This window comes from Spodoptera frugiperda, chromosome 11 (genome assembly GCF_023101765.2).
Source record: "Spodoptera frugiperda isolate SF20-4 chromosome 11, AGI-APGP_CSIRO_Sfru_2.0, whole genome shotgun sequence".
NCBI lineage: Eukaryota > Metazoa > Arthropoda > Insecta > Lepidoptera > Noctuidae > Spodoptera > Spodoptera frugiperda.
Window position 1 is genome coordinate 1,100,568 of NC_064222.1, and position 22,606 is coordinate 1,123,173.

A 22,606-nucleotide genomic window follows, 5' to 3' on the forward strand; every position below is an offset into this window, starting at 1 on the left:
AAGAACTGACGCACCTCTTTTACATTTGTGGGCTTCGGGGACTTAACTAGAACATCAGTTTTACTCGGACTCGGCCGTACCTGACCATGTCCAATCAGCCGTCCTAAGTATTCAACTTCCGTATCTAAAAACGTACATTTCTTCAGATTAACCGAGAAACCTGCCGCTGACAGGGTTTTTAAAACCTCTCGCAATACCTTTAAGCCTTCCTCGATCGAATTGGACATGATCAGTACGTCATCAATATAGGTCAATACATGGCCAGTGTCTATAAGATGCTTGAGTGTCTTTGTGATAATGCGCTGATACACGACAGGGGCGTTAGCCAGCCCGTAGGGCATTTTCAAATACTCGTAATGCCCTTCAGGCGTCACAAAGGCAGTCTTACTAATAGAGGCATCGTCTTTCATTGGTACTTGATGAAAGCCAGTAGCCATATCAAGACTGGTAAAATACTTGAAGTTGCCTAATTTATCGATGTGGTCATCGATTAGTGGCAATGGAAATCTCTCCTTAACAGTGACAGCGTTTAAGGCCCTATAGTCTACGCACATCCTATCCTCCCCGCTCTTTTTCTTTACGAGGATGATAGGACTCGCATAGTCTGATTGGGATTCTCGTATGATACCCTTACTCAAAAGCTCATTAATTATGCCGCGAACGCGTAACTTCTCGTCTGCCGAAAGCTTGTACGGTCGATAACTTATTGGACTGTCACTGCTAAGCCGAATCTCCATGCTCCCAGTGTTTACTGTGGAGGTCGCCGTGCCAGTGGTGAACGTTCTAGAAAACTCGTCGATCAATGATAACAAACGTTTCTTGTCATCACCAACTAAGGGTGTCCTCACTTGGTCGGCCAGCTCCACAGACGACACATTGTACGCTTGATCAACCCTCACCAATCGTTGAGAGTCACTTGTCCTAATGTAGGTGACACCATCGCGATTTAAAATGTCAGTCCCTACCAAGACAGGTGCCTGAATGCAATCTGGTGGTACTACATAAAGATCCGCCTCTAATGATAATTCAGGGAACTCAATTATTGTCTTAACAAAAGAAGTAGACTCAATGTCTTGACTACCGATACCTCGTAATCTACGATAGGTTGGCAACTGATTAAAACTAAAATGCTTTAAAACCGATCTAGAAATAAGTGAAATATCAGACCCAGAATCAATTAAAACATCTACGGGTAGTTTTTGAATAATTGTCGTCATCACGTTCTTTCGTCCGGAATCAACGCGGAGCAAAAATTTACGTCACTACCACTTTTATCATTAGGCTTAGAATCCATACGTTGCTTAAAATAGCACGAATCAACGAGATGACCGGTTTTCTTACAATAGGTGCAAATCACTTTGACTGGTTTTGAATAATTAGACTTCGTGTCTTTTACGTTCAAAGTCTCAGAGGGGGTAGATTTTGAATTAGAAGTGGCTGAGTCAACTTTTGATCTTTTTGAACAATCAACTTGTTTGTGACCGTGTTTGCCACACGAGAAACATGTCACCTGTCCCCTCTTAAACGATTCGCGTTTACGAGGATGGGAGGTTTCAGCAGCTGACGAGCGTATGGGATTACCGGTAGCACTTTGCGTGTTCTTAGGTTTTACATACACGGACAAAAATTCGACTAAATCTTTCGGCTGCAGTTTGGCGTTGGTAGCCGCGGCTTTCACCTGAGGGTCGGAGATGCCACGAACTACTATAGCGGTTTTGAGCTCATCCGAAAGCCCTCGTACGATATTTAACCGCAGTAGGGACATTCGAGCGTACTCTGCATACGTGGTGAACTTGTTAGACGTTGTACTCATGACGTCATACAGCACAGTCGCCACATCGACTTCACGCGGACACAACGATCGAAACTCGGCTTTAAAATTCGACCACGAGCGATCGCTTGTCACCCAATGGTTCAACCACGTTTTGGCGTCACCACGCAGGCAGCCACCAATACGCCCAAGACACTCATGATCATCCCAACCGTTCAGGTTTCGGCCACGGTCTACCTCCGCACACCACACATCAAAATCATGCAAACTTGGGTCAAAATTTGAAATATAATAATGCTTAGATCTTACTTGTAACAATGAAGACAGTGCACCGACAATCCCATCCGCCGTGCTGCTGGTATCGCGCGGCGTTTCCGCAGGCCGGCTCGTAGAAGGCGTTGCCACGCCAACCTCGGCTGTAGTCTCGGTAACGTCCAAGACCACAGATGGGGGGCTGCCTCGAACGCAAGGACGAGACGGAGCGGTTAAATTAGTCGCCGTTACCGGCAGGCGCTCCTCAAGTGCATTTAGTCGTTGCAAAATCTGATCCACCGGATCGCGTCGTTTTGAACGACGGTCGCGACGTTTGTGTGAACCATGCCTACGTTTTCGACTATCACGACTCCTACTTCGACGCGTGGGTGGCGTTTCACCACCTGAATAATCACTGCTCGACATAATTACTACCTTGCGGGTAGTATTTACAAAAATAAAAATAAAAGAGCAAAGTACTAAGTTACCAGAAAAAGATTGATCGACCACCTGGTTTTAAAATAAAAGGATGGAGAACGATTAAAGTCGCGTTAACTATCCCACTTCTGATCTTATAAAAGGAAGATCAAATTAAGTTTTTAAAAAGAAACACAATGACAATCCTAACCTCTCTTTATTTATTCAAATAATGTTAACATGAGCAAATCACAAAATAAACTAAATAGGAACTAAAAGTAACAACACAAACCAATATTACAAATAATAGCACTTGAGAGCACAACCATACAACCGCCTCGCCCGAGCGCCGATGCAAAAGTGAAGCGCCGGACGGTACTGCTACGTTCACGTGATGCTATCCCTTCCACCTGACGTCATCGCGCTTATGTACTAGGTTGAGAGGGATTTTCCTCTAAGACATTTTTTATAAAAAACTTTTGTCTTTTGATCAATCTGTTGGTTTTTGTTATAAATTTATTGATCTTAATATATTTTTTTAGTTTATTATTACTAAAACAAGGATTTTTTTTAGAATGACATGAATCACTTTCACCTGTTAAATCTATAGTCAATGGATTCAAGTCTATTTGTTGTGATTGAGAAGCACGGGCTGACACCAATTCGCTGAACAGACTGTTATTCAGACTGGCCGTGATGTTGTGGTTAATCATTTCAAGGTGGCTAATTTGATTATTGGCCTCATGTAGCTGATGTTCTAGAAGAGCTTTACTATGTAATGTTTGTTCGTACTCAACGCTACACTGACTGAATCCGTCCACAACAAATTGGAGCCTATCCCGAGCCTCAATGGCTTCAGTGTGTTGAGTATGTAACTGAGCCATTTCACATTTCAGTTTCTTATTATTATTTAAAACGTCTAAAAATTCCTTCTCATTGTCATCTCTTTCCTTCAGCAGTTGATCACACAACTCTTTTGAAGCCTTTAGTTCGCTCAAAGCCAGGTTGAGTTTTGACTCCTCTTGGCGAGCATGGGCTTTGCGAGTTAGAATCATATTGAAAGTTAGAGAAGGAGACAGTAAGATGGAAGTTATGTTAATAATATGAAAAATTGAAGTTGATTTAGTTAAGAAAACTGCTAGAAAAGTTAAGTAGTTTCAAACAAAGGAGTTGTGTCAACAACCGCAAAGAGGTTATGTTTACTAATATTTTTAACTTATCAGGCCTTATACTTAAATTTTAATTAGTGATATTGTTGTAAATACGATTATTATAATGCAAAATAGCCTATTTCGTTCAAATTATACAATATTTTACCTGATATTGAGATGACAACATAGTCAGGATAACCCCCTCAATTCACCATTTATTTCATCCACTTGTTTTCAAACAATATAAAATATAAATACTAAAACAATAAACACCACGACTGTCCCCACATAATCGAAAACCTCTAGATTCTAGACATACAAAGAAAAATAATAACCTTTGCATACGACTGTACGTAGAGGTACAGTCAAGCACAATGCAAACAATAGCTTGAACCTACGGAACACAAATCTTAATCTTAGCATTCATTATAGCAGAGAAACGAACCTGAATTTATTCTAGGTAACCTCGCCTCGACACCGTTATGAACAGCTAGTAGCTTTACTCTGTAAACTGAGAAGCCGGAGACCAAAACTACATTTTTACTAGGGGTTTTTCTTTGCCATTTTCATGCTCTATTTGCGAAAGAACAGGAATTGGACTATCATTATTACCTGTCATTTTCAATAAAGGACAGTTTTGATATTCTTCTAGAGTTGCTGGTATAAAATCTATGTTAATTGATGCTACAGCTTCTAATATATCAACATGGATTTGCTATAATAGCCAATAGTCAAAATGATCCAGGTCGCTTCCAACCGGCCTATCTGGAAGTCATTAGGGGAGGCCTATGTTCTGCTGAACATAGGCCTCCCCTAAGAGTCCCTAGTCTAAGACGTCCACTGCTGTGGACGGTGTGTGTCAAAATCACGGATTTGATATTTTAATCCAATCTTTTAAAATAGTAGTTTCAAAGAGAGAAGCTTTGTAGCTTCTCAATTATTATGCTGATACTTATGGAGACGCTCGACTGTTATTTAAAAATATCACCTTTACTAATCGCTGTCATTGATCAAACCATCTTCAAAAATGTACTACCAAAAAAGACCCAACACAAAAATCGAACCCTAAACAAACTGAAACTGGAAAAACCTTCCCACCACACACGAGGGTTCCGCAACCACAATTTTTACACAATACACCTGAAATGGCAATCGTTGTTACTCTGTAATGAGGGAGACTATCATCCAATACCCTCGGGCGTTTTTAATTTACCACAAGATCACCTACAGTTGGTACAATATACTTTTTTTAGTACATTTTGAGCTTATTCTACGTAAGTATAGAAGAAAAACATCGATTAAGAGTTACGATTGTGGCTGAATGTCGCATATCTTTTAAGGGATCGGTCGGGAAATGAGTAATTTTGTAAAATTTCCAAGAAGAGTTTTGTTGATGAGATTTTTTTTCGTGTGTTGTCGTTTTGAGATGTTGAGGCCTAGAGATAAAATTGAGGAGGTACATAGTAGTCCCGAAGTTAACTGGCTTTTATTAGTGATAATTGACCTGTTGAAGATGATGAGTCATTAGTTGACTGTGAATCTTGAATTTATAGGTTGGTTTAAGAAGTCTGTTTCTCATGCTTGAGACGGCTGGTACCAATGTGACTTTTTCCGAATTATATGTACTTTCTAAGCATATTTAGACACCACTGACTAACGGTGAAGAAAAACGTCGTGAAGAAACCTGGGCATATTATTTCTAATGAAATTATAAGTTTCAAATCGCCAACCCGCATTGAGCAAATGAGCAACCGTGGTGATTAATGCTCAAACCTTCTTCGTGCGAGAAGAAGCCTTTGGTCAGCAGTGACCACTTATAGACTGTTGATGACTAAATAAAAAAGAGCAGAAAGCTAAAGTTTTGAAAAGTGAATCTTATTTAAGAGAACACACTAGCTACTTAATCAGTTTATTATGACCATAATGAACGAAATAAATCAGCAATCCAATCAAAGGAGAACTATAAAAATGATCACAAACACACTAGGAGGGGATGTGGCCATACCTCATAATTATTACGAGTTATGCCCATAAAATCTTACCCCATTATTTTTATATCATAATAAAAATATTATAGGTAGCTACCGAGTTATATCTTGTCCTAAGTAACGGCCTATTGATGGCGGCCATCTAATTTGGATTATGATATTACGCCATGTAAGTGGGGCGTAAAAGTATTGATTTTATGTGCTATTGCTAGTGAATTTTCTTATTTTCACGATGAATGAAAGTTTTCGTAGTAAACCTGATTCTAGATTAGATTTGGCCTCATATTATTGTTTTTGAGAATTTAGACATAATAATTCCGATAACCTACAATTTGGTTATCCAAACCAAAACCGGTTTGCCCACAAACCTGAAACACTGGCTCGCAATAACAATCTTTGACTTTGACATTGACTTCTGTTACATATCCTTTTATTTATAGATATTGAGGCCTGCCTATCACCATACACTAAACGTGCTATTACTGAACATTTTGATAAAAATTTGGTTACCCCTTTACTAGAAACAAATCAACGAACTAATCACACTAATATTATAAAATTTTATGTGCAAGTTGCAGATACTATTGAACGGATTTTAATGAAATTAGATGTACAGACAGGGTATGAGCTGACTTGGGTGATTTTAATTTTTTTAATGAATATCATTAAAAAAGTAAAAATCATTTTATCACACGAGAACGCGGACGAAACCGCTGGCCGAAGTTAGTAAGCTATATTTCATTATTTTTCTCTAATAAGAAAATAAAGATGGCCTCCTAATAATGTCCAGCCGGCAACAATATACTGATCAATACCCCGCCGCACAAATTGCGCGGTACAGTCGAACGCATTTTCTTTTACGACCACACACCGCTGTTTACGTGTTTCGCGAAGATACGGACAATAGCATCGATGTGGAAACCTATTGATTTGGTTTGGAGGTGGTATCTTTTTAAAATATTCTTAATTAATAAGGAAATTATTTTGATCATTATGATTTTTATAGCTTGTAAAGTAAGCATATTGTACACATATTTTTTTAAAATATCATAGAAAGTTTTCAGAAATTATGCATTGTATAATATAATTATGTAAACGTAAGTGACATTTTCGGGAGTTTATTTTTTATCGTTTATCCATGATATCGTTTTCACAGCAGTTCGGGAAAATAAAATAATAGAAACTACATGAGAAATATGTTTACAGTAACAATTATTACATGATATTTATTTTTACAAATAGATTACATGATAACAAATTGTATTCGTCAATCCCTAATATAACTAGATGGAGCCGAGAAAGTACTGTAATAAGTAGATTTCACCGATTTCGTCGTACGTCAGTTATTAAACAATTGTTAATTAAAGCAACAATACTCATCCACAAAAGAAAAAAATACCGCCTCAAACCCTTAACACACCGAAAGTTAATAGCGATCTCGTAATGGCGGTTTGCTAGTTGTAGCCCCATAAAGACATCCCCGCCGTTTATTGGCCTCCCCGACCACCTACCGAACATTCACGATTAGCGGCGAAAAATCAATTTGTGTTGTTGTACACCGACATGCAGTGCGGTGGTCATCTGTTTGTGTCTTTGATTGTACTTGTAAATTTATACTTGTGTTCTGTTGCATGTTTACCTATTTAGGTAGACTAATACCTATATATTTTAGGAATATGACTTTGACTGCCTTGATATTCGAGCAGAGAAAATCTTGAGCTCGATGGACTAATTTGCTCGAATATTTAATTTGAATAAACTACCAAAAACTTAAAATTTAATTAATCAATCATTTGGAAATAAACCCGATGTATTGAATAGATTTAGCTATCTGCTAATTGCTCTATGTTCATATTTATTTCTTTCAAATCTCAGACCATTCGATTATTTGAACATTCGGTGATTCGATTCGGTAAATATTTTAGGAGTTCTCGGATTTCAAATTAACGAGAGTCGATTTATTTTACCCTAATAAAATTAAGAATTTTGAGTGCAATTTTGAAAATATAAGAAGCAACTCTATAAAATTTATAATTAACAAACAAATATGATTGCTAATTCTAATTCATTGCCACCTCAGGCAGTAATGAGTAATTAACAAACATCGAGTGCGAGGCTCGTGATTCGAATATTTTTACTTACTGTACTAACAATCCGGTTGTGATAAGGAAAGTTAGAGGTGGAGCGCTACGATGACGCTTTTTGTTTTTGGTGATTATTTTATTCAATGTCGGTTTTTTTTTATTGATTAGTGGACCACAAATTTGTTTGTGGTATAAATCGGTAAACAAGCAGACGGATCACCTGATGATAAGCAATCGCCGCCGCCTTTAGACACCCGAAACACCAGAGGCGATACAAGTGTGTTGCGGCCTTTAGAGGATTAGGAATTTAATGGGTTTTTGGAGAATCGAGAAAAAGTAAGATTAGGAAGTAATTTAATTGGGCAACAACGCAAGCATTGTTTTACGTCAGTTTTCGGTGAGGCCGTGGTATCACTCCGATCGAGCCGGCCCATTTGTGCCGAAGCATAGCCCTCCCACATTTAATGAATTGAGAATATGTAGCAAAGTAAATAATTAAGCTGTCAACATTGTAATAATAATAATCTAAGTGTGCAAAACCAACTGTAATAAATAAAATATATAGGTCTAAAAATCAAACCCCACAAATCACTGACAAAACCACAAAAAAAATCGGACTCTAGACAAGACTTGACTGACCAAACACCTAACCTAACTATGAAAGGCAGCATTTTACCACTTCTAACGGATGCAACAAGACGACCCTTTGACATCGACTAACGTATTTAAATTCATAGTCTTATGAAGTTAGCCCGGACAGGGGGTGTCAGGGGGTGGAGGGGGTGGGTCGCGAAGGGGGGCGTGAGGCGTGACTGTACACTTTTTGGCTTCGGTTAAGTCGGATCGCCACTAACCGCTTGAGAGAAAAGGGGTTAAGTCACATTTTTCTATATTTGATGAAGACGTTAAAAACCACTACTGTGACCTGACTCTTTAAAAGCCTTCCAAAATCATACTCATTGTCATGACCAGCTTGCGACAGTCCCCCCTACTGAGATTTCTCTATGAGTTTTCTTTACATAAGAGGTTATGCCATAATCTCCAATGTTTGGCAGATAGGCTGAAGTTCAAAATTTAGAAGATTCAATGTTTTATGGTTTCTGATGAAGTTCGTGAGTTCAGGTCTTTCGATGCCCGTGGGAAGAGTACCGTTGTGTTAATGAAAATGTATTTAATTTTATTTTTTAAATACTGCCCGCATTTATATGTATGTATAATGTTAAAACAAAAATTATTATATTACTTGATTCTAGATCTAATATTTTTTTTAAATGTGTTTTTACATAGACAACTAGAATACTACTGAAAAGTATCAGTTCAAAAACCATATTTCTATAGCTTTCCCAAAAAATCTAAATATCAGACTTACACCGTTCGCCCCCAGCGTCCTATCTCCGAAGGAGTTAAAATGCTATAGTTCGTGTTTTGGCATAAATTAACGTTGTAACTCGCAAGAAACCGCGGCGCATATTATCACCATTTTGTTCGAGATTAACGAAATATTCTCTCTGGCTCACAGTTTCGATTAGCTTGCTTTGACGGTGGGTTTAAATTGTGATATAAGGATATGGATAAATTAGGTATAATTTTGATTTTTGTAGAACTTTTGTTATAAACAACAAGAATATTCATGGTAAAATTAGCATAGATTTCAATAGAAAATATAAACCCCATTTTTATTATTAATTCGTGTATCGAATTGTTTGTCTGACGCATAGTAGTGTCACTTGCCGTCCCACACTTTTTGAACACCATAATAATTATTTCTAAACTTTAAAATACTTTACTCAATTTATGTGTTACAAGCGCTGATCCTTTTAAGGGTTCAAAACCTGCCATCAACATGTACCAATGTGACTTTTTCCGAGGTATATGTAGTTTCTAAGATTATTTAAATGATAATGATAAATGATAAATGATATTTATTTTGCAAATAGGTTATAAAATAACACTTTTACACGTCAATCTCTTAAATAACTAGATGAGGCCGGCATTTCCTATCCGACTACTCTGAGAAGAAATGCCGAAACAAACTCAGAGGTCATAGTCTCTTTTAAAGTCCAGACAAAATCAATTAAAGATGTCGGAGAACCGTGCAAGTTGATTCTGTAGTGGTCTTTTGAGGAAAGAACCACAGCAGTTTGAGCGGACCTGTTCAGATGGCAGCACGCATGTGTCAGTTTACAATCAGCTCAGCTGACGGCTGTTGCTGAATGATCCGACGAACAACACCAACCAAAAGAACATTTGGGTAGGCCACACAAATGCTCAAACTGTCAGAATATAATTTACTAAAAATAAAATGACTAGCAAAAGTCTCACACGGTCCTCAAACTAACAATTTTAAAAGGAAATATAAAAATATAAAAAGAAAAAAATATATATAAAAACAATGTCAAATTGTATAAAAAATGTAACTATATGTTACAAACATGTCAGCAAGACCTGTGTGGACATTATAGCAGTTCATTCCCAAGCCTGACTATCCTCCAAGTAGTCTTTTATTTTATAAAAAGCTTTACTACAAAGTTTTTCTTTAATAATATTTTTAAATTTACCTAGGTTTAAACTTTGAATATGGCTGGGAATTTTATTGTAAAAGCGTATACATTGACATCTAAACGAACCGCTTATTTTCTTAAGTCTAGTAGTAGGAACAACATATTTATTTTTATTTCTAGTGTTGATATTGTGTATATCACTGTACTTTTTAAATAATTTTATGTTTTTATGAGCATACACTATATTTTCATAGATATATTGAGAGGCAACAGTCATTATATTAATTTCTTTAAATAGTTCCCTGAGAGAATGCCTCGGACTAAGATTATAAATTGATCGAATGGCTCGCTTCTGCAGCACAAAGACAGACTGAATGTCAGCAGCATTCCCCCACAGGAGAATACCATATGACATGATACTATGGAAATAACTAAAGTATACTAGACGCGCTGTATTTACATCAGTTAAATTTCTAATTTTTTTAACGGCATATGCTGCTGAGCTGAGCCTTTTCGACAACTTATCTATATGTGGGGCCCACTGTAGCTTAGCGTCTAGGGTTATACCTAAACTGGCATTATATTTAAACTGGCAAACGGCGAAGGAAAACATTGTAAGGAAACCTGGGCTTATAATTTCTAATTATGCTACAAATTAAACCTTCTCTGCGCGAGAAGAGTCATTTGATCAGCAGTGGCCACTTATAGGCTATTGATGTTAAAGTAATAACTGCTGAACATAGTGCTCTCCTAAAAATGTAAAATTTACTTTTGAGTGTTATTAACAATCTTGTCATAAGATGTTATAATCAAAACAATTACGGTATCTAACCAGGCTATTTTTATTCTAAAACATCTCCACACAATATAGTCAGCTTCATAATGATATTTCAAAGGTGTTTCACCTTGTATATCACTTTTTCTCCACACAGTACTAGCCCATTCAACAAATTGATTTCGCAACCATCCAAACAAAGCCGTTAGCATTATCAGGAGCGCTCCATCAAAATGGCACTAGACAAACTATCGAGCCATTGTCCAGGGTTCGAATCCCGACCTTTGGACGCCCCCTAAACCCAATTGCCCGTGTAATCGGCTATCCAAGTGGAAAATATATCCGACCGGAATTATGTGATGGTGCCTTTTTCGTTAATACGGCCGAAGATCGGGAATGGTGACTACTGATAGTGTGGATTTAGGTTTAATTTAAATTGTGTCAATAATAATTATAAATGATAATGATAAATGATATTTATTTTATTAATATTATAGATATTTATTTATTTATAGAATTTAAGTTGCGGTTCAATTTGAAATAATGTCAGCAAACATGTGACGAGAACTTAGTATCGTGGTTTTCAAGTGGTTTCGTAAACTAATGCTGAGTTAGGTTGGGTTTTTTAAATGTTTTTCATCAAATTGTGTTGTTACTTCCTCGAATCATAAAATTATTTTGATAAAATTTCGGTACACATCTCTCTCATCCTTTCAAGGAAAAATATAATAGATATTTTTTACATTTAACGTTTAGAAACGTGAAACTACCTTCGAAAGTAACTTAACAATAAAATATCTAACATATGTGTTAATTTTTTTTTACGTATGTATTTTTAATATTGAATAAAAAATGTCCCAAGTTCTTAGTTTACAGAATCTTACCAATAATAAGGTCAACTGCCGTTTATTGTTATGGAGTACCTGTGTTTCATGACTCGCACTGAAAACCGCCGAATTTTATCTTTATACTAACTTCTGCCAGCGGGTTCGCCTGCGTTATCGTGGGATAAAAAATATATTATCACCCAACTCAGCTAATACTACTCTGTGTACCAATGGAACTTTTTTAGAGTAATTTGTACTTTCTACGATTATTTAGACACCACTGATAAACGGTGAAGGAAACCTGGGCCTATAATTTAAAATTATAATTATAATATAATATAATTTAAAATTATAGGCCCAAGCGTAGTGATTAATGCTAAAACCGTGTGATAAGAAACTTTTAGTTAGCTGTAGCCACTTATAGGCTGTTGACGCAAATTGCATGCGTGTTGTTGTATCAGTGCTAAATATAAGTTCCTATCAATATTTTGTTTTTCAAATACAATTTCTGGCTTCATATTCATTCAAACTAATTTGAATTGTCCAATTAACACTAAACATATTAAAAATTTTATATGTACTTATATGTACTTTCTACGATTATTTAGACACTACTTACAAACGGTGAAGGAAACTTGGGCTTATTTCATTTTGAAATCGCCAACCTGCATTGAGCAAGCGTGGTGATTAATGCTCAAACCGTGTGAGAAGAAATATTTAGCTGTGGCCACTTATAGGCTGTTGACGCATGTTGCATGCGTGTTGTTGTATCAGTGCAAAATATAAGATCATTTCAATATTTTGTTCTTAAAGTACAATTTCTGGCTTCATATTTATTCAAATTAATATGAAATAGGTATTTTATTAACACTAAGCCTATTCCTACAATTTTAAGATCTATCTAAGCTGACTTAAGAATCAAATTCTAAAAACAAGTTAACACCGACACCGGTAACCATTCCACCAGCGACGCATTCAACCAGATTATTTTCATTTAAATAATAAAAATGAAAAAATAATAATTTATTCTGGCAACATTTCCGCACTATTCGTCACGAGTTCAGTTATCAGCCTTTATCTGTTCTCGCGGGAAAAAATGCGCGCCACAGAGCAAGTTGCCGACTATAAATTCATTAGACGCCGTCGACATTTTTTTCAAAAAACTCACGTCCGAATTGCCTGTTGTAAGTCTAGAAGTGGCAATGTTTCGTGGATGGTGAAAGATATTGTTTTTATTAATTATTTTGTTGGACCTAGATGTATCTAAGCACTGTAACTACGCCTTAAGATCAAGAAATGCATCGACCCTCTTGTGGTCTTTGTCAATTTAAGTTTTCTTGGATTTTTTTTCTAGTATTCAAATAAAATCATTATAGAAATCCAAAAAAGGTTTTAAAAGACATTTTATAAGAAAACAATAAAAAAATGGATGTGCTTTAGTGTACCTCGTCTCATAGTTTAAGTTTCTATAAAGATGGAGTATTTAAGCTACACATTAAACTTATCAAACATGTTTGACAACTACTTATAATCTCATTATATTCCAATCCTATTCCATATAACAAATTCTCCTTTCACACTTATAATCCAAAAGAATATCAATTAGCACAGCCCTATCTAATTAATGCAAGTCTGTGTAACTTCCAACGCGTACACACCCCACTATATCATAATTTATTTTATCCTGATGACCGCCCGAGTGCGGCCCTGTCCTACCTACATATTAATTATAAATACGTTTTTAAAAAAATATATAATAATTTTATCTTTTCCCCTTATTGTTTCTCTCATTTGCAATATGGCGTAATTTTTATCTTTTATGCGGGGTAATGTCTTTTTTCTGGTGTAATTAAAATTATTATAGGTATTTATTACTCCAGAAGGCCATTTCGCGTGTTTATTCGTACTCCTAATCGTTCTATGTTTACATTAATTAGCAATGCTTTAGGAGTGTTCCCAGTTTTATTGCCAATAATAAATTTTGGCCAGTTTGAATTGTATATCGCGTTATTTTTTTAATGTTACCTAGCTACAGGCTACAGTAACGCGTGCTGTTTGTTCAGATTATTATAATTTGTATTATTATAAAGTTATATTTGTTGTGACTTCATACGACTCTAATGATAAGAAAATAAAACGTTGTAATTAATGTTTATTTGAGTAAAGTTTATAATCAATGTAATTTGTATTAAATCAACCTTTTGAGATCTATTATTTTCTTTGATTTTATAGATAATACTAAAGTCAAAGTCAAAGTCAAAATTATTTATGTTTACGTAGACTAGGAACGCACTTTTGAACGTCAAAGCAAACATAATAATATTAAAAATGTCTGTCTGTCAGTCAATCCTCTAGTGAATCTATTTGCTCGGTCCAAAGTGTAGATTCCTATGTAGAACGAGCAAGAAATACCATTCTTGGTAACTTTGTTTCGATTGCTTCAACTATGTGAGAACAATTTAACACTAACATTCAGTCAAAGAGATAGAAAAAAAATAACCTTGAGGACAACAAAATACTTTCACTCAACTCAGCGGACTGTCAAAGTACCAATATTAACTTAATTATTTCCTATGTTATTGGCTTACTCACGTTACTGTTTGACGAGGAACTCGACTAGTTTCAAGTCAAGCTAGAGGCTCATATTAATGAGCAGTATTCCGCGACACATGACGCGGCGAACGTCGCTACTTTTACAGTTACGTGAGTAAGCCGATAACATAATAATCAATTTAGTATGTCTAACGAAAATTATAATAAAATATTTACTTAATTATGAATTCAAAAACACTTCAATAACCCAAAATCCAACTAAAACTAAAACCAATCTACAAAGCGGTCTTCAATATAAATTACATTGAAACACCTTTCAATTACTATACTCTAACTAAGTTCCCCAATATCTTGGTAGATGTGGCTGGGTTGAGAGCAAGGTGGCCACCTACCACCTAGCGCCTCTCTTAATTAATAACAGCAATCATTGACCGCCGCCGGCTGTTATTGGGAGCTATCATAACATTTGGGTCATGAGCCTGCATCCTAACGTGTAGTCTGGTACGTAGTTTTGGTACTTGAATGTGTAGTTTAGTGAATAATTTGGAATTTACTGTATTATTACATTGCTGTTAGTGAAAAATGTCGTGGTTGCCCGGATGTTTGAGAGCTTTCATACATGAGCATGATACAAACGGCAAGTACCTATGTGACATTTTTCGAGTTATACGTACTTTCTAAGATTATTTGGACTTTCTCCATATTAGAAGAGGGTTTACATGCTGCTGATGATGATGACTCCTGACGTCCGCTCGATCTGAAACTTGTTACACACTCTTAGTCTTTATAACCATACAAATTACGCCCATAAAAACTGTTTAATTAAATATGTTTTTCTGATAAATATAATCTCAGTAGGCCATTGTATATTGACACGAGTCATCAAATGGAACACTAATAAACAGATTGTTTGCTAAAGTAATCCTGAAAAGAAAATCAATTCATCAAGAAAATTTAATATTTTCTTCGGCCAGTAAAACTATCAAAACTATTCAGCCGTTGTATATTCACACGAGTCATTCGCTAATAGCCGACGGGTGCAATCACGTCGACGGGCGACCTCCAGCACTAGGTGCTGTTTGCTTGATACAGAGCTCGCTAGATCAATTACATTATTCATTTATTAACAAAACATTACTGTAACTGAGTCCTTAATAATAGTAGTAGATGTAGAATATGTTTTGAATACTTTAGTTAATTTTTTACCACTTTGTGTGATTTGTGGATCACACAAAGTGGTTAAAAGTGGTAAAATATTGGTGTTTCAGGTCTGGGTGTCATGTGTATGTGAACTTGTGTTTGTAAACGCACCCACGACGTAGCAGAAAATCCCAGTTTGAAATTAGGGCAATGTTTTAAAAAAAATCCTTGTCTCATGCTCAAAGTCACTTAACAATAACATCTTTAATATTTAAGACATCTACATACTACGGTAGTTGCTTTTTATAAGTTTATTCGTGGTTTACAAAATAATTTTAAGAGATTGGTATGGTCCACATCAGTCAAAAGGTCAATGTGTCTACAGCTAATTCTGGAACGATTTCTTACTACCAAACCTTTAATCTCCAACAAAAATGGAGCTATATTTAAAATGACAATAAAATTCTTTGTAAAATACTCCGAGTACCAACTCAAACCCTTTCACCACCGAAAAAAAAAACTTTAACATTCAACAATTCGAATTGAATTAAAAAAAATCCTCCAATACTTATCTACCATCGAATTTCGCCAAAAAAGGGTGGGGTACGACAATAAATTTTAACTTTTTAGGTACTGTGTAACTGACCGAAAATCAAGTCAAACAGAAAAGGGCTCCTTTTTAAAGAAGAAATAATCTTTAATCAGTTCACCCAAGTGTGGAGAGGGGTTGGCGAAATGTCAAGTGATCCGTGAGAAACGATTAAAAATGTTATCTTAGAAAAATGGCCGCGCCCGGCCTCGTCGACGATCGGGGTGATTTCATTAACGTCCCAGACTTTATGAACCTGCTAAAGGGGTAAGTCCATTGCTAATTCTTTTTTGTTTTTAAATCCATTGTCACTATATACGAGTTGTAGAGGGAAATTAATATGATTAAAAAAAGCAAGTGATCTTATTGTTACTACTACGATATGAGGTGGAAATCACTTCCAAAATCCAACAGCATTTAATTATTTAACATATATAAAATCAAATAATTCAAGACAAACGATAGCTACGTGAAAAGTAAGTACTGATAATCAATTTAATCTGGACTTACAACATGTTAACAAAAACCCAACAAATCACACTAATATTATAAATGTGAAAGTTTGTTAGGATGTTTGTCCGTCAATCACACTGAAACCACTGAACGGATTTTATTGAAATTTGGTATACAGCTAAGATGATAGGATACTTTGTATTCCATGGAAATGTGGGCGAAGCCGCTTGGCTGAAGTTTATTTTTCTAACAACACTTTGTTTTATCCTGGAAACTCATAGCATATACTCCTGTGAGTGAGAGTCTCCATAAAATTATTAGTCTTAATAAGCACCCTCCTCTAACACAATCCATAACCTAAAAGCCGAAACAGCCACAAGTAATATCAAATTATGAGCAAAGCAAAGACTTCATAATTTAAAATATGCACAAAGAGTGAATTAACGTGTAGACATAAATAAAAATTAAGGGTTACTCAGGTAGGGGGCCCCTTAACCCCTCTAAATATAATTAAGTATAACCCAATAAGCCTTTCGCCACAAACAAAAGTAAAAACCTACGAAATTTTATTATCATTATTTGCATATTAAAATAATTATAATTATGCGGGCACTGTTAAGGATGAGGTTATTTCCCTCGATATAAATCCGAGGTGTTGTGTAAAGGGTGTGAAGTTGTTTATTAGTTCCATTTTATTCGACTGATTTTCATATTTGTAAAAGAAGATTTAAAATTTCACAGTGATCATGACGATCAGTATGTAGTTTTGGGTCGTACATCATTTTTTTTTTAAACTTTGCCCCACATTAGGATTTTCTCCTGTGTCGTGGGTGCGTTTACAAACATACAATTTCACATGCACATGACACCCAGACCCGAAACAACAATCTGTGGATCACACAAAGAGTTGTTCCGTGCGGGAATCGAACCCGCGACACGTTGCACGGCAGCCAGTTGCCCAGCCACCGCGCCAACCGTGCAGTCATCAGGTTCAATCAATTATAATTATAGCGTTGACTTATTTATTTTATCAATACATAAAATCTGCTAGCGGCTTCGCCTGCGTTTCCATGGGATATAGTATCCTATCACCCAAGTCAGATCATACCCTGTTTGTGTCCAAATTTCATCAAAATCCGTTTACTAGTTTTAGCGTGATTATCGGACAAACATCCATATATCATTCACATTTATAATATTAGTGTGATCATTTTAAAACCCACTATCATAGTTACAACAAAGCCCCATTATCATAGTTGATTTGAAATAGTTAGAAGAAGAAGAACCAAAAATATGTATCACTTTTGTAAATAACAACTAATGTGTAGAATAATAACAAAATTCCAAAATCAAAGACAAACACTAAAATAAAAAAAATACATATATATGTATATTATCTATCTATATTTACATGTCCTTTCATGATTTCTCAATTTTTTTCCAACGTATCCAAAGTCTGATTTTAACCCTTTAAACGCTAGGGTTGGTCGTCAGGGCCCCGTTTGTAATTTTTCATAATTTCACGGACACTGCCCTCTGGTGGACACAAAGAACGGAATCAAGTAAAAAAGACCTTTAAAGGAAGACCCGAGCATAAATTACATTATAATATAAATTAATATGGTCACACTATAAAGGGTTAAGTTTGTATTCACATTTTTGTTATGGTTCCGTAGTAAACAAAGTCTTTTTATTCGATGTACATGTTTTAAGGTCAGTGTCTAATATGCGATTGTTTATTAGTAAGTAGGTACTTAAAAGTGATTCTAAAAATATAATAAAAACTACAATTAATAAAGAAGACAAAGGGCAGGTTGTATTAAAGTTGCATTTGGGTGTAGGAGAGCCATAGTCACCAAAACTCCAACCTACCGACCAAGCATGGAGGTTGGAAATACGGACTGATGACGAATGGGGTTTACCGGGGCTCCGGCTCAAGTAGAAACAAGCTGGTTTTAGTCAGTAAAAGTCTGATACTCCCCCTCAAGACTCCTTGCTCAAGGAGGGAGAAGACATTGGATAATTTTCACACCTTATAAAAAAAAAGTATGGGGAGGTTATGGTAAATCCTTCTTATGTGGATCTCAAAACCACCAGTGAACTATAACTGGCTATTAATGTGTGATACAAATTTTTTTTTCAGGAAACATCACTCGATAACTCATACTTTCTATTCATTCCGACGGATCTCTAAAAATATTCTTTGAAACAAACTTTACATAAAATTGAACGTTATGTCCTGAGTTTTAAAATTAAATTTCCTTTGATGGATATTTTATTATAATAATTCTGTACAGGAAAGTCTATGAATTTCAAAGTCCGTCGTGGCGAGAGTCCAGCTACAATTAAGTCAGGTGATAAATAATAATATACTATGTATATAATATATCCTATTTTTAGAAATACATAGGTGTTAACGTAACCAATATTGAATGGAAAATGTATTTAATTAATATTCTAAAGAAGATACCAAACTAGATACCAAACAAAGATACAAAGATACCAAACATACATGGTGGATATCCCACCCACACGCACGAAGCTCTTCGCTTCAAGCTTCCTTGTGCGAACTGCTAGGGAGTAGAACTCCTTGCCGGAGTCTGTGTTTCCTGATGGGTATAACCTGGGTGTCTTCAAAGCCCGAGTGAATAGGTTGCTTATGGGCAGACGTGCTCCACCGTAGGCCGCATCATCACTTACCATCAGGCGAGACAGCGGCCAAACGTCGGCCCATATAACAATAAAAAAACAAGATACCACTGCAGATACCAAACTATATAGCTGTGCGAGTAAGATATGTCAAAGTCAAAGTCTTTTTATCCGCAAAATAGCTGAGCGAGGAAGATGCTCAGCTCTAGCACCCATCTCATATAAAACACATAGCTTAACTGAGTCCGTTTCCACAACACATATACAATTCAAGGAAAAAAAACTTTTGACTCTTAATTATTTCCAGTTACTTATAATTCATCATCTCAACTAAATAATCTTATTTCCCTCGAAAACACGTCATCTAGTGTTGAGTCCACGAATCAAATTAATTCCCAAAAAAGCAAAAACAATAAATTCAAAATTATCAAATTAAATGTTTATTATTCTACCTACAAAATTGTTTACATTAAATCTAATCCAGTACCTCTATCCCCTATTTAGCGTACTTTAGTTGAGTTTAGCATTGTGGGTTGCCCCAACTCATGGCTACTTTATGGGGAATTAGGCTGTTTCCTATGTCTGGCCGGCTGCATCGATTGCAGGTGTATTTAACGGAGTTCATTTTATTTTATTTGTTGGTTTAGTTGGTCGAGTGACTTCCAGGAAAGAGGTGTTGGTTTCGATTCCCGGGGCGGGCAAAGTGTAACTGGGCTTTTTTCAACTTTTCAAAAACTGGCTCTGTATTAGCACAGAGTCTGGAATTGTACTCAGTATATGGTAAGATATATATTAAATTGAAGTGCATAGATGCTACATATTCCTATTCGAATTTCTTCCTGAAGAGCTGTGGCAGGAAAAGTAATTATAACATACGACACAATGTGTAATAAAATTTTAACAATCAACATAAAATAAACTTAAAACTAAACAGAACTAAATTACACTACAACACAATTTTTATTTTCAAACTACATCGGTGTGATGTAAAAAATAATCATTCAAAAAAACATCAAACATTTTACCAAACTTACACTGCGAGCCAGAAAAAACTGCGCAGCTATACAACTGTAGAAAACAAATCAAAATACAGGCTTACTCCCAAGCCGATCGTTCTGCCAAAGGGTAGAGTCCCTAGTAGTTGGCAATCGGATAATAATATATATATTTTCGCTCCATATTCCTTGAAAGTGCTCTGAATATGATATACTGCGGATAAATCGGTAGCGACTGCCCTCAAGGGAGTGTTTACATCGACAGGGGTAGTTTTAACCATCTAGAACTTGAGACAAAGTATTTTTCGATAGTTTTACGTTTTGTGTTGTTTGTTTGTGATTTTACTGTAATATGAAAACAAACTTGTTATAGCGTCATTGTGTTTTGTGTTTTTGCCCGAAGAAAAGAAAATTGAAAACAAAATATAGTAAAAGATGTTTAATTAACTATTAACAAATAACAGTCTTTTTACCTATGAAAAAAAGCAGAAAACATGAAGAACTAAAATTAATATTGTTTTACGTGCATTTTTTTATTTTGTAACAGTAAAGTATTAGGAAGATTGGGAAGGGGGGTAATTGTGCCTTCGGTAACCGCACTCATTCAACGAAACACAACGCAAGTGTTGTTTCACGTCGGTTTTCTGTGAGGCCGTGATATCACTTCGATTGAGCGGACCTATTCGTGTCGAAGCATGGCTCTCCCACATTTGATGACTCAGAAAGTCACCTTCTTACTGACCTTTAAAATCTATATCCTCTCATAAAACCACCATCTTAACCTAACTTTCAGGCTATGATTCTCCCACACTTGTCTATATAAAACTAAACACACGGCACATTCAAGAAAAATAACTCAAGAAAAAACGACACAATAGTTAACCCCCTACTAACCCTTCGGCGAAAAGGGTACAGTACGGTACAGATATGCCAAATAAAGTATAAAATATCATCTCTCAATAAAACCATGCAGTGGCTGTCAATAAAATTTGTAACATAAATCACAATGGTTTATGGGGAGTGATAGAATGATCCCTTTTTCTTGCACTCAAGTGTATGGAATGTTACTTTGTTTTCTTTTCTTTTCTTTTCTTGTAGTGGATTTATTTTTTTTGTATTTCCTTACTAGGTATGTGGTTCTTTAGACTATATTTATTATTGATGCTAAGTGACCATGGATACACACAACATCAGAGATGTTACAATTACGTAGCTGATTGTGGAACTTCTTTTAAATATCTTTAAATGGAACTTCGATTTGATGTTAATTATAACTGCTGTATAAAGTCGTGGTGATCCAGACCTTTAAGACGCCAGCTTCTCATATATGAACGGCAAGTACCAATGTGACTTTTTCCAAGTTATGTGTACTTTCTAAGATTTTTTATACACCACTGACAAAACTGACAAACGGTGAAGGCAAAACATCGTGAGGTAACCTTATAATTTCCGATTATAAGTTTGGAAGCGTCAACTCGCAGTGAGCATGGTGATTAATGTTCAAATCTTCTCTATGTGAGAAGATGTATTTTGTTAAAAATGGGCACTTACAGGTTGTTGACGTATATTATTCATCTAAAAATTAAGTATTTTCACAATTATAATACCGAGGAATACTCCATAAAAATACAGTATTTTCGTAATATAATACCAAGGATGGTGTATACCTTAGCTATTTATCGATAAAACACCATTACGAAAGTACGCCTACGTCACATTAAAATCATTACAATAATAACAAGGCAATCTAACATCAAATTTAAGACATCAAAGTATATAGAAAACGTAATAAGTAAACAGAGGCTTTCATTATGTGTTGGTTAATAAACAATAACCTGCATATTACTGGTTGATATTAAATAACTCAATTCGTTTGTAATTTGTCGACAATTGTTTCCGACAAAGGCACGGTTCGAGCGAGTGAGCGCGAGTATGAAGGAAGTCGGTAGCTGGGGGGCGGTAGGGATGGACGTGCTATGTCGATAAAAGATAATTGAAAGTGTTTTTAAAAATGGTGTAAGTAAATTAATAATATGTTCTTGCCAGTCAGTATTAATTATCTTCATTAGAAGATATAAAGAATTAACGCCTGTATTAAAGAACACAGTTAATAGCTCTCCAAAATCTGCTAAAATATAGATCTAAATGGAGGTAAACCCAGAGCTGCGGACTACTTAGCGAGTTACCGGGGCTCCGGCTCGAAAAGGAGGAGTAGGAACGGGGTGGGTTTTTTGTCAGTAAGAGTCTGACACTCTTTCTTACCTCGCCCAAGGCGGGAGAAGTAATTGGATAAATAAACGTATCAGGAATTTGTTCTGTTGTTTGAACGCGCTAACCTCCGGAACCGCTGGTCCAAATTGAATAAATCTTTTTGTGTTGTCGCATTTATATAGGAAAGTTAAAGGCATATTTAAGCAAAAATCACACTACGAGTAATAGGAAACGACCATAGCGGATGAAA

At 35.8% G+C, this 22,606-nt stretch overlaps 1 long non-coding RNA gene across 1 annotated transcript in view; it reads left to right on the forward strand.

Annotated features, from left to right (window-relative positions):
• Nucleotides 1-9,552: 9,552 nt before the first annotated feature.
• LOC126911223 (uncharacterized) overlaps nt 9,553-22,606 on the forward strand; it is a 170,530-nt gene continuing 157,476 nt past the window's right edge. Inside the window, exon 1 of the long non-coding RNA XR_007705749.1 lies at nt 9,553-9,600. This is a non-coding gene — a long non-coding RNA (uncharacterized LOC126911223). The remainder of the gene's footprint in view (nt 9,601-22,606) is intronic.